This window comes from Salmo salar, unplaced genomic scaffold, assembly GCF_905237065.1.
Source record: "Salmo salar unplaced genomic scaffold, Ssal_v3.1, whole genome shotgun sequence".
Classification (NCBI taxonomy): Eukaryota; Metazoa; Chordata; class Actinopteri; order Salmoniformes; family Salmonidae; genus Salmo; species Salmo salar.
The window spans coordinates 100,628-107,500 of NW_025548960.1; the positions used below are offsets into that span (position 1 = coordinate 100,628).

Below are 6,873 nucleotides of genomic sequence, written 5' to 3' on the forward strand. Positions count from 1 at the left end.
GCAGATGCTAATTGAAAACACAAGGAAATTTGATCCTATTAAAAAGGCAGGAAGCTGCATTTAGTCAATTCATCATTAAATGCTTACTACAAGGCAGTGTTGCTGATGAAATAGTGCAAGAGCACACCCTCGTGGACAAAGTGCTTACAGCACCTGGTATTCCCAGGCGGTCTCCCATCCAAGTACTAACCAGGCCCGACCCTGCTTAGCTTCCGAGATCAGACGAGATCGGGCGTACCCAGGCTGGTATGGCCGTAAGCGAGAAACAATCTCTTGCTACAACATATATAGTCAAAGTGAGTCTGATAAAACAGACATTTAGTCAATTCATCATTAAATGCTTAATACAAGGCAGTGTTGCTGATGAAATAGTGCAAGAGCACACCCTCGTGGACAAAATGCTTACAGCACCTGGTATTCCCAGGCGGTCTCCCATCCAAGTACTAACCAGGCCCGACCCTGCTTAGCTTCCGAGATCAGACGAGATCGGGAGTACCCAGGCTGGTATGGCCGTAAGCGAGAAACAATCTCTTGCTACAACATATATAGTCAAAGTGAGTGTGATAAACAGACATTGCATTTTCACCAATTAGATAAGCAGCTTGAACTTTGTGTCACTGAAAAAGTAGAAGAAATTACAAACACTGTTCCCATCACTTTTTAGCACAGGTAGTTGGATAAAATACAAACTTTATTTCCTTTCATCATTTGAACAGGGCAAAGGAGCACAAAGCACACACAAGCTGCATTCAGCAACAATATTCTTGTTTGTCTTATAAATACAAGGCAGATGCTAATTGAAAACACAAGGAAATTTGATCCTATTAAAAAGGCAGGAAGCTGCATTTAGTCAATTCATCATTAAATGCTTACTACAAGGCAGTGTTGCTGATGAAATAGTGCAAGAGCACACCCTCGTGGACAAAATGCTTACAGCACCTGGTATTCCCAGGCGGTCTCCCATCCAAGTACTAACCAGGCCCGACCCTGCTTAGCTTCCGAGATCAGACGAGATCGGGCGTACCCAGGCTGGTATGGCCGTAAGCGAGAAACAATCTCTTGCTACAACATATATAGTCAAAGTGAGTCTGATAAAACAGACATTTAGTCAATTCATCATTAAATGCTTAATACAAGGCAGTGTTGCTGATGAAATAGTGCAAGAGCACACCCTCGTGGACAAAATGCTTACAGCACCTGGTATTCCCAGGCGGTCTCCCATCCAAGTACTAACCAGGCCCGACCCTGCTTAGCTTCCGAGATCAGACGAGATCGGGCGTACCCAGGCTGGTATGGCCGTAAGCGAGAAAAAATCTCTTGCTACAACATATATAGTCAAAGTGAGTGTGATAAACAGACATTGCATTTTCACCAATTAGATAAGCAGCTTGAACTTTGTGTCACTGAAAAAGTAGAAGAAATTACAAACACTGTTCCCATCACTTTTTAGCACAGGTAGTTGGATAAAATACAAACTTTATTTCCTTTCATCAATTGAACAGGGCAAAGGAGCACAAAGCACACACAAGCTGCATTCAGCAACAATATTCTTGTTTGTCTTATAAATACAAGGCAGATGCTAATTGAAAACACAAGGAAATTTGATCCTATTAAAAAGGCAGGAAGCTGCATTTAGTCAATTCATCATTAAATGCTTACTACAAGGCAGTGTTGCTGATGAAATAGTGCAAGAGCACACCCTCGTGGACAAAATGCTTACAGCACCTGGTATTCCCAGGCGGTCTCCCATCCAAGTACTAACCAGGCCCGACCCTGCTTAGCTTCCGAGATCAGACGAGATCGGGCGTACCCAGGCTGATATGGCCGTAAGCGAGAAACAATCTCTTGCTACAACATATATAGTCAAAGTGAGTCTGATAAAACAGACATTTAGTCAATTCATCATTAAATGCTTAATACAAGGCAGTGTTGCTGATGAAATAGTGCAAGAGCACACCCTCGTGGACAAAATGCTTACAGCACCTGGTATTCCCAGGCGGTCTCCCATCCAAGTACTAACCAGGCCCGACCCTGCTTAGCTTCCGAGATCAGACGAGATCGGGCGTACCCAGGCTGGTATGGCCGTAAGCGAGAAAAAATCTCTTGCTACAACATATATAGTCAAAGTGAGTGTGATAAACAGACATTGCATTTTCACCAATTAGATAAGCAGCTTGAACTTTGTGTCACTGAAAAAGTAGAAGAAATTACAAACACTGTTCCCATCACTTTTTAGCACAGGTAGTTGGATAAAATACAAACTTTATTTCCTTTCATCAATTGAACAGGGCAAAGGAGCACAAAGCACACACAAGCTGCATTCAGCAACAATATTCTTGTTTGTCTTATAAATACAAGGCAGATGCTAATTGAAAACACAAGGAAATTTGATCCTATTAAAAAGGCAGGAAGCTGCATTTAGTCAATTCATCATTAAATGCTTACTACAAGGCAGTGTTGCTGATGAAATAGTGCAAGAGCACACCCTCGTGGACAAAATGCTTACAGCACCTGGTATTCCCAGGCGGTCTCCCATCCAAGTACTAACCAGGCCCGACCCTGCTTAGCTTCCGAGATCAGACGAGATCGGGAGTACCCAGGCTGGTATGGCCGTAAGCGAGAAACAATCTCTTGCTACAACATATATAGTCAAAGTGAGTGTGATAAACAGACATTGCATTTTCACCAATTAGATAAGCAGCTTGAACTTTGTGTCACTGAAAAAGTAGAAGAAATTACAAACACTGTTCCCATCACTTTTTAGCACAGGTAGTTGGATAAAATACAAACTTTATTTCCTTTCATCATTTGAACAGGGCAAAGGAGCACAAAGCACACACAAGCTGCATTCAGCAACAATATTCTTGTTTGTCTTATAAATACAAGGCAGATGCTAATTGAAAACACAAGGAAATTTGATCCTATTAAAAAGGCAGGAAGCTGCATTTAGTCAATTCATCATTAAATGCTTACTACAAGGCAGTGTTGCTGATGAAATAGTGCAAGGGCACACCCTCGTGGACAAAATGCTTACAGCACCTGGTATTCCCAGGCGGTCTCCCATCCAAGTACTAACCAGGCCCGACCCTGCTTAGCTTCCGAGATCAGACGAGATCGGGCGTACCCAGGCTGGTATGGCCGTAAGCGAGAAACAATCTCTTGCTACAACATATATAGTCAAAGTGAGTCTGATAAAACAGACATTTAGTCAATTCATCATTAAATGCTTAATACAAGGCAGTGTTGCTGATGAAATAGTGCAAGAGCACACCCTCGTGGACAAAATGCTTACAGCACCTGGTATTCCCAGGCGGTCTCCCATCCAAGTACTAACCAGGCCCGACCCTGCTTAGCTTCCGAGATCAGACGAGATCGGGCGTACCCAGGCTGGTATGGCCGTAAGCGAGAAACAATCTCTTGCTACAACATATATAGTCAAAGTGAGTGTGATAAACAGACATTGCATTTTCACCAATTAGATAAGCAGCTTGAACTTTGTGTCACTGAAAAAGTAGAAGAAATTACAAACACTGTTCCCATCACTTTTTAGCACAGGTAGTTGGATAAAATACAAACTTTATTTCCTTTCATCATTTGAACAGGGCAAAGGAGCACAAAGCACACACAAGCTGCATTCAGCAACAATATTCTTGTTTGTCTTATAAATACAAGGCAGATGCTAATTGAAAACACAAGGAAATTTGATCCTATTAAAAAGGCAGGAAGCTGCATTTAGTCAATTCATCATTAAATGCTTACTACAAGGCAGTGTTGCTGATGAAATAGTGCAAGAGCACACCCTCGTGGACAAAATGCTTACAGCACCTGGTATTCCCAGGCGGTCTCCCATCCAAGTACTAACCAGGCCCGACCCTGCTTAGCTTCCGAGATCAGACGAGATCGGGAGTACCCAGGCTGGTATGGCCGTAAGCGAGAAACAATCTCTTGCTACAACATATATAGTCAAAGTGAGTGTGATAAACAGACATTGCATTTTCACCAATTAGATAAGCAGCTTGAACTTTGTGTCACTGAAAAAGTAGAAGAAATTACAAACACTGTTCCCATCACTTTTTAGCACAGGTAGTTGGATAAAATACAAACTTTATTTCCTTTCATCATTTGAACAGGGCAAAGGAGCACAAAGCACACACAAGCTGCATTCAGCAACAATATTCTTGTTTGTCTTATAAATACAAGGCAGATGCTAATTGAAAACACAAGGAAATTTGATCCTATTAAAAAGGCAGGAAGCTGCATTTAGTCAATTCATCATTAAATGCTTACTACAAGGCAGTGTTGCTGATGAAATAGTGCAAGAGCACACCCTCGTGGACAAAATGCTTACAGCACCTGGTATTCCCAGGCGGTCTCCCATCCAAGTACTAACCAGGCCCGACCCTGCTTAGCTTCCGAGATCAGACGAGATCGGGCGTACCCAGGCTGGTATGGCCGTAAGCGAGAAACAATCTCTTGCTACAACATATATAGTCAAAGTGAGTCTGATAAAACAGACATTTAGTCAATTCATCATTAAATGCTTAATACAAGGCAGTGTTGCTGATGAAATAGTGCAAGAGCACACCCTCGTGGACAAAATGCTTACAGCACCTGGTATTCCCAGGCGGTCTCCCATCCAAGTACTAACCAGGCCCGACCCTGCTTAGCTTCCGAGATCAGACGAGATCGGGCGTACCCAGGCTGGTATGGCCGTAAGCGAGAAACAATCTCTTGCTACAACATATATAGTCAAAGTGAGTGTGATAAACAGACATTGCATTTCCACCAATTAGATAAGCAGCTTGAACTTTGTGTCACTGAAAAAGTAGAAGAAATTACAAACACTCTTCCCATCACTTTTTAGCACAGGTAGTTGGATAAAATACAAACTTTATTTCCTTTCATCAATTGAACAGGGCAAAGGAGCACAAAGCACACACAAGCTGCATTCAGCAACAATATTCTTGTTTGTCTTATAAATACAAGGCAGATGCTAATTGAAAACACAAGGAAATTTGATCCTATTAAAAAGGCAGGAAGCTGCATTTAGTCAATTCATCATTAAATGCTTACTACAAGGCAGTGTTGCTGATGAAATAGTGCAAGAGCACACCCTCGTGGACAAAATGCTTACAGCACCTGGTATTCCCAGGCGGTCTCCCATCCAAGTACTAACCAGGCCCGACCCTGCTTAGCTTCCGAGATCAGACGAGATCGGGCGTACCCAGGCTGGTATGGCCGTAAGCGAGAAACAATCTCTTGCTACAACATATATAGTCAAAGTGAGTCTGATAAAACAGACATTTAGTCAATTCATCATTAAATGCTTACTACAAGGCAGTGTTGCTGATGAAATAGTGCAAGAGCACACCCTCGTGGACAAAATGCTTACAGCACCTGGTATTCCCAGGCGGTCTCCCATCCAAGTACTAACCAGGCCCGACCCTGCTTAGCTTCCGAGATCAGACGAGATCGGGCGTACCCAGGCTGGTATGGCCGTAAGCGAGAAAACAATCTCTTGCTACAACATATATAGTCAAAGTGAGTGTGATAAACAGACATTGCATTTTCACCAATTAGATAAGCAGCTTGAACTTTGTGTCACTGAAAAAGTAGAAGAAATTACAAACACTGTTCCCATCACTTTTTAGCACAGGTAGTTGGATAAAATACAAACTTTATTTCCTTTCATCAATTGAACAGGGCAAAGGAGCACAAAGCACACACAAGCTGCATTCAGCAACAATATTCTTGTTTGTCTTATAAATACAAGGCAGATGCTAATTGAAAACACAAGGAAAATTGATCCTATTAAAAAGGCAGGAAGCTGCATTTAGTCAATTCATCATTAAATGCTTACTACAAGGCAGTGTTGCTGATGAAATAGTGCAAGAGCACACCCTCGTGGACAAAATGCTTACAGCACCTGGTATTCCCAGGCGGTCTCCCATCCAAGTACTAACCAGGCCCGACCCTGCTTAGCTTCCGAGATCAGACGAGATCGGGAGTACCCAGGCTGGTATGGCCGTAAGCGAGAAACAATCTCTTGCTACAACATATATAGTCAAAGTGAGTGTGATAAACAGACATTGCATTTTCACCAATTAGATAAGCAGCTTGAACTTTGTGTCACTGAAAAAGTAGAAGAAATTACAAACACTGTTCCCATCACTTTTTAGCACAGGTAGTTGGATAAAATACAAACTTTATTTCCTTTCATCATTTGAACAGGGCAAAGGAGCACAAAGCACACACAAGCTGCATTCAGCAACAATATTCTTGTTTGTCTTATAAATACAAGGCAGATGCTAATTGAAAACACAAGGAAATTTGATCCTATTAAAAAGGCAGGAAGCTGCATTTAGTCAATTCATCATTAAATGCTTACTACAAGGCAGTGTTGCTGATGAAATAGTGCAAGAGCACACCCTCGTGGACAAAATGCTTACAGCACCTGGTATTCCCAGGCGGTCTCCCATCCAAGTACTAACCAGGCCCGACCCTGCTTAGCTTCCGAGATCAGACGAGATCGGGCGTACCCAGGCTGGTATGGCCGTAAGCGAGAAACAATCTCTTGCTACAACATATATAGTCAAAGTGAGTCTGATAAAACAGACATTTAGTCAATTCATCATTAAATGCTTACTACAAGGCAGTGTTGCTGATGAAATAGTGCAAGAGCACACCCTCGTGGACAAAATGCTTACAGCACCTGGTATTCCCAGGCGGTCTCCCATCCAAGTACTAACCAGGCCCGACCCTGCTTAGCTTCCGAGATCAGACGAGATCGGGCGTACCCAGGCTGGTATGGCCGTAAGCGAGAAACAATCTCTTGCTACAACATATATAGTCAAAGTGAGTGTGATAAACAGA

General features: G+C 42.5%; 17 non-coding genes across 17 annotated transcripts; all 17 read right to left on the reverse strand.

The window, feature by feature from the left end:
* Window positions 1-141: 141 nt before the first annotated feature.
* On the reverse strand, window positions 142-260 carry LOC123734595 (5S ribosomal RNA). The gene has a single exon (XR_006764779.1). It is a non-coding gene; the product is annotated as a 5S ribosomal RNA (ribosomal RNA).
* Window positions 261-399: 139 nt separating this feature from the next.
* LOC123734905 (5S ribosomal RNA) lies at window positions 400-518 on the reverse strand. Its single transcript, XR_006765090.1, has one exon. It is a non-coding gene; the product is annotated as a 5S ribosomal RNA (ribosomal RNA).
* Window positions 519-927: 409 nt separating this feature from the next.
* Window positions 928-1,046, reverse strand: LOC123734596 (5S ribosomal RNA). The gene has a single exon (XR_006764780.1). It is a non-coding gene; the product is annotated as a 5S ribosomal RNA (ribosomal RNA).
* A 139-nt stretch (window positions 1,047-1,185) lies between these two features.
* LOC123734597 (5S ribosomal RNA) lies at window positions 1,186-1,304 on the reverse strand. The gene has a single exon (XR_006764781.1). It is a non-coding gene; the product is annotated as a 5S ribosomal RNA (ribosomal RNA).
* Window positions 1,305-1,713: 409 nt separating this feature from the next.
* LOC123734969 (5S ribosomal RNA) lies at window positions 1,714-1,832 on the reverse strand. Its single transcript, XR_006765154.1, has one exon. It is a non-coding gene; the product is annotated as a 5S ribosomal RNA (ribosomal RNA).
* A 139-nt stretch (window positions 1,833-1,971) lies between these two features.
* Window positions 1,972-2,090, reverse strand: LOC123734598 (5S ribosomal RNA). The gene has a single exon (XR_006764782.1). It is a non-coding gene; the product is annotated as a 5S ribosomal RNA (ribosomal RNA).
* A 409-nt stretch (window positions 2,091-2,499) lies between these two features.
* LOC123734906 (5S ribosomal RNA) lies at window positions 2,500-2,618 on the reverse strand. The gene has a single exon (XR_006765091.1). It is a non-coding gene; the product is annotated as a 5S ribosomal RNA (ribosomal RNA).
* Window positions 2,619-3,027: 409 nt separating this feature from the next.
* LOC123734600 (5S ribosomal RNA) lies at window positions 3,028-3,146 on the reverse strand. Its single transcript, XR_006764784.1, has one exon. It is a non-coding gene; the product is annotated as a 5S ribosomal RNA (ribosomal RNA).
* A 139-nt stretch (window positions 3,147-3,285) lies between these two features.
* LOC123734601 (5S ribosomal RNA) lies at window positions 3,286-3,404 on the reverse strand. Its single transcript, XR_006764785.1, has one exon. It is a non-coding gene; the product is annotated as a 5S ribosomal RNA (ribosomal RNA).
* Window positions 3,405-3,813: 409 nt separating this feature from the next.
* LOC123734907 (5S ribosomal RNA) lies at window positions 3,814-3,932 on the reverse strand. Its single transcript, XR_006765092.1, has one exon. It is a non-coding gene; the product is annotated as a 5S ribosomal RNA (ribosomal RNA).
* A 409-nt stretch (window positions 3,933-4,341) lies between these two features.
* Window positions 4,342-4,460, reverse strand: LOC123734602 (5S ribosomal RNA). The gene has a single exon (XR_006764786.1). It is a non-coding gene; the product is annotated as a 5S ribosomal RNA (ribosomal RNA).
* A 139-nt stretch (window positions 4,461-4,599) lies between these two features.
* Window positions 4,600-4,718, reverse strand: LOC123734603 (5S ribosomal RNA). Its single transcript, XR_006764787.1, has one exon. It is a non-coding gene; the product is annotated as a 5S ribosomal RNA (ribosomal RNA).
* A 409-nt stretch (window positions 4,719-5,127) lies between these two features.
* LOC123734604 (5S ribosomal RNA) lies at window positions 5,128-5,246 on the reverse strand. Its single transcript, XR_006764788.1, has one exon. It is a non-coding gene; the product is annotated as a 5S ribosomal RNA (ribosomal RNA).
* Window positions 5,247-5,385: 139 nt separating this feature from the next.
* On the reverse strand, window positions 5,386-5,504 carry LOC123734605 (5S ribosomal RNA). The gene has a single exon (XR_006764789.1). It is a non-coding gene; the product is annotated as a 5S ribosomal RNA (ribosomal RNA).
* A 410-nt stretch (window positions 5,505-5,914) lies between these two features.
* Window positions 5,915-6,033, reverse strand: LOC123734908 (5S ribosomal RNA). Its single transcript, XR_006765093.1, has one exon. It is a non-coding gene; the product is annotated as a 5S ribosomal RNA (ribosomal RNA).
* A 409-nt stretch (window positions 6,034-6,442) lies between these two features.
* On the reverse strand, window positions 6,443-6,561 carry LOC123734606 (5S ribosomal RNA). Its single transcript, XR_006764790.1, has one exon. It is a non-coding gene; the product is annotated as a 5S ribosomal RNA (ribosomal RNA).
* A 139-nt stretch (window positions 6,562-6,700) lies between these two features.
* Window positions 6,701-6,819, reverse strand: LOC123734607 (5S ribosomal RNA). Its single transcript, XR_006764791.1, has one exon. It is a non-coding gene; the product is annotated as a 5S ribosomal RNA (ribosomal RNA).
* Window positions 6,820-6,873: the final 54 nt, after the last annotated feature.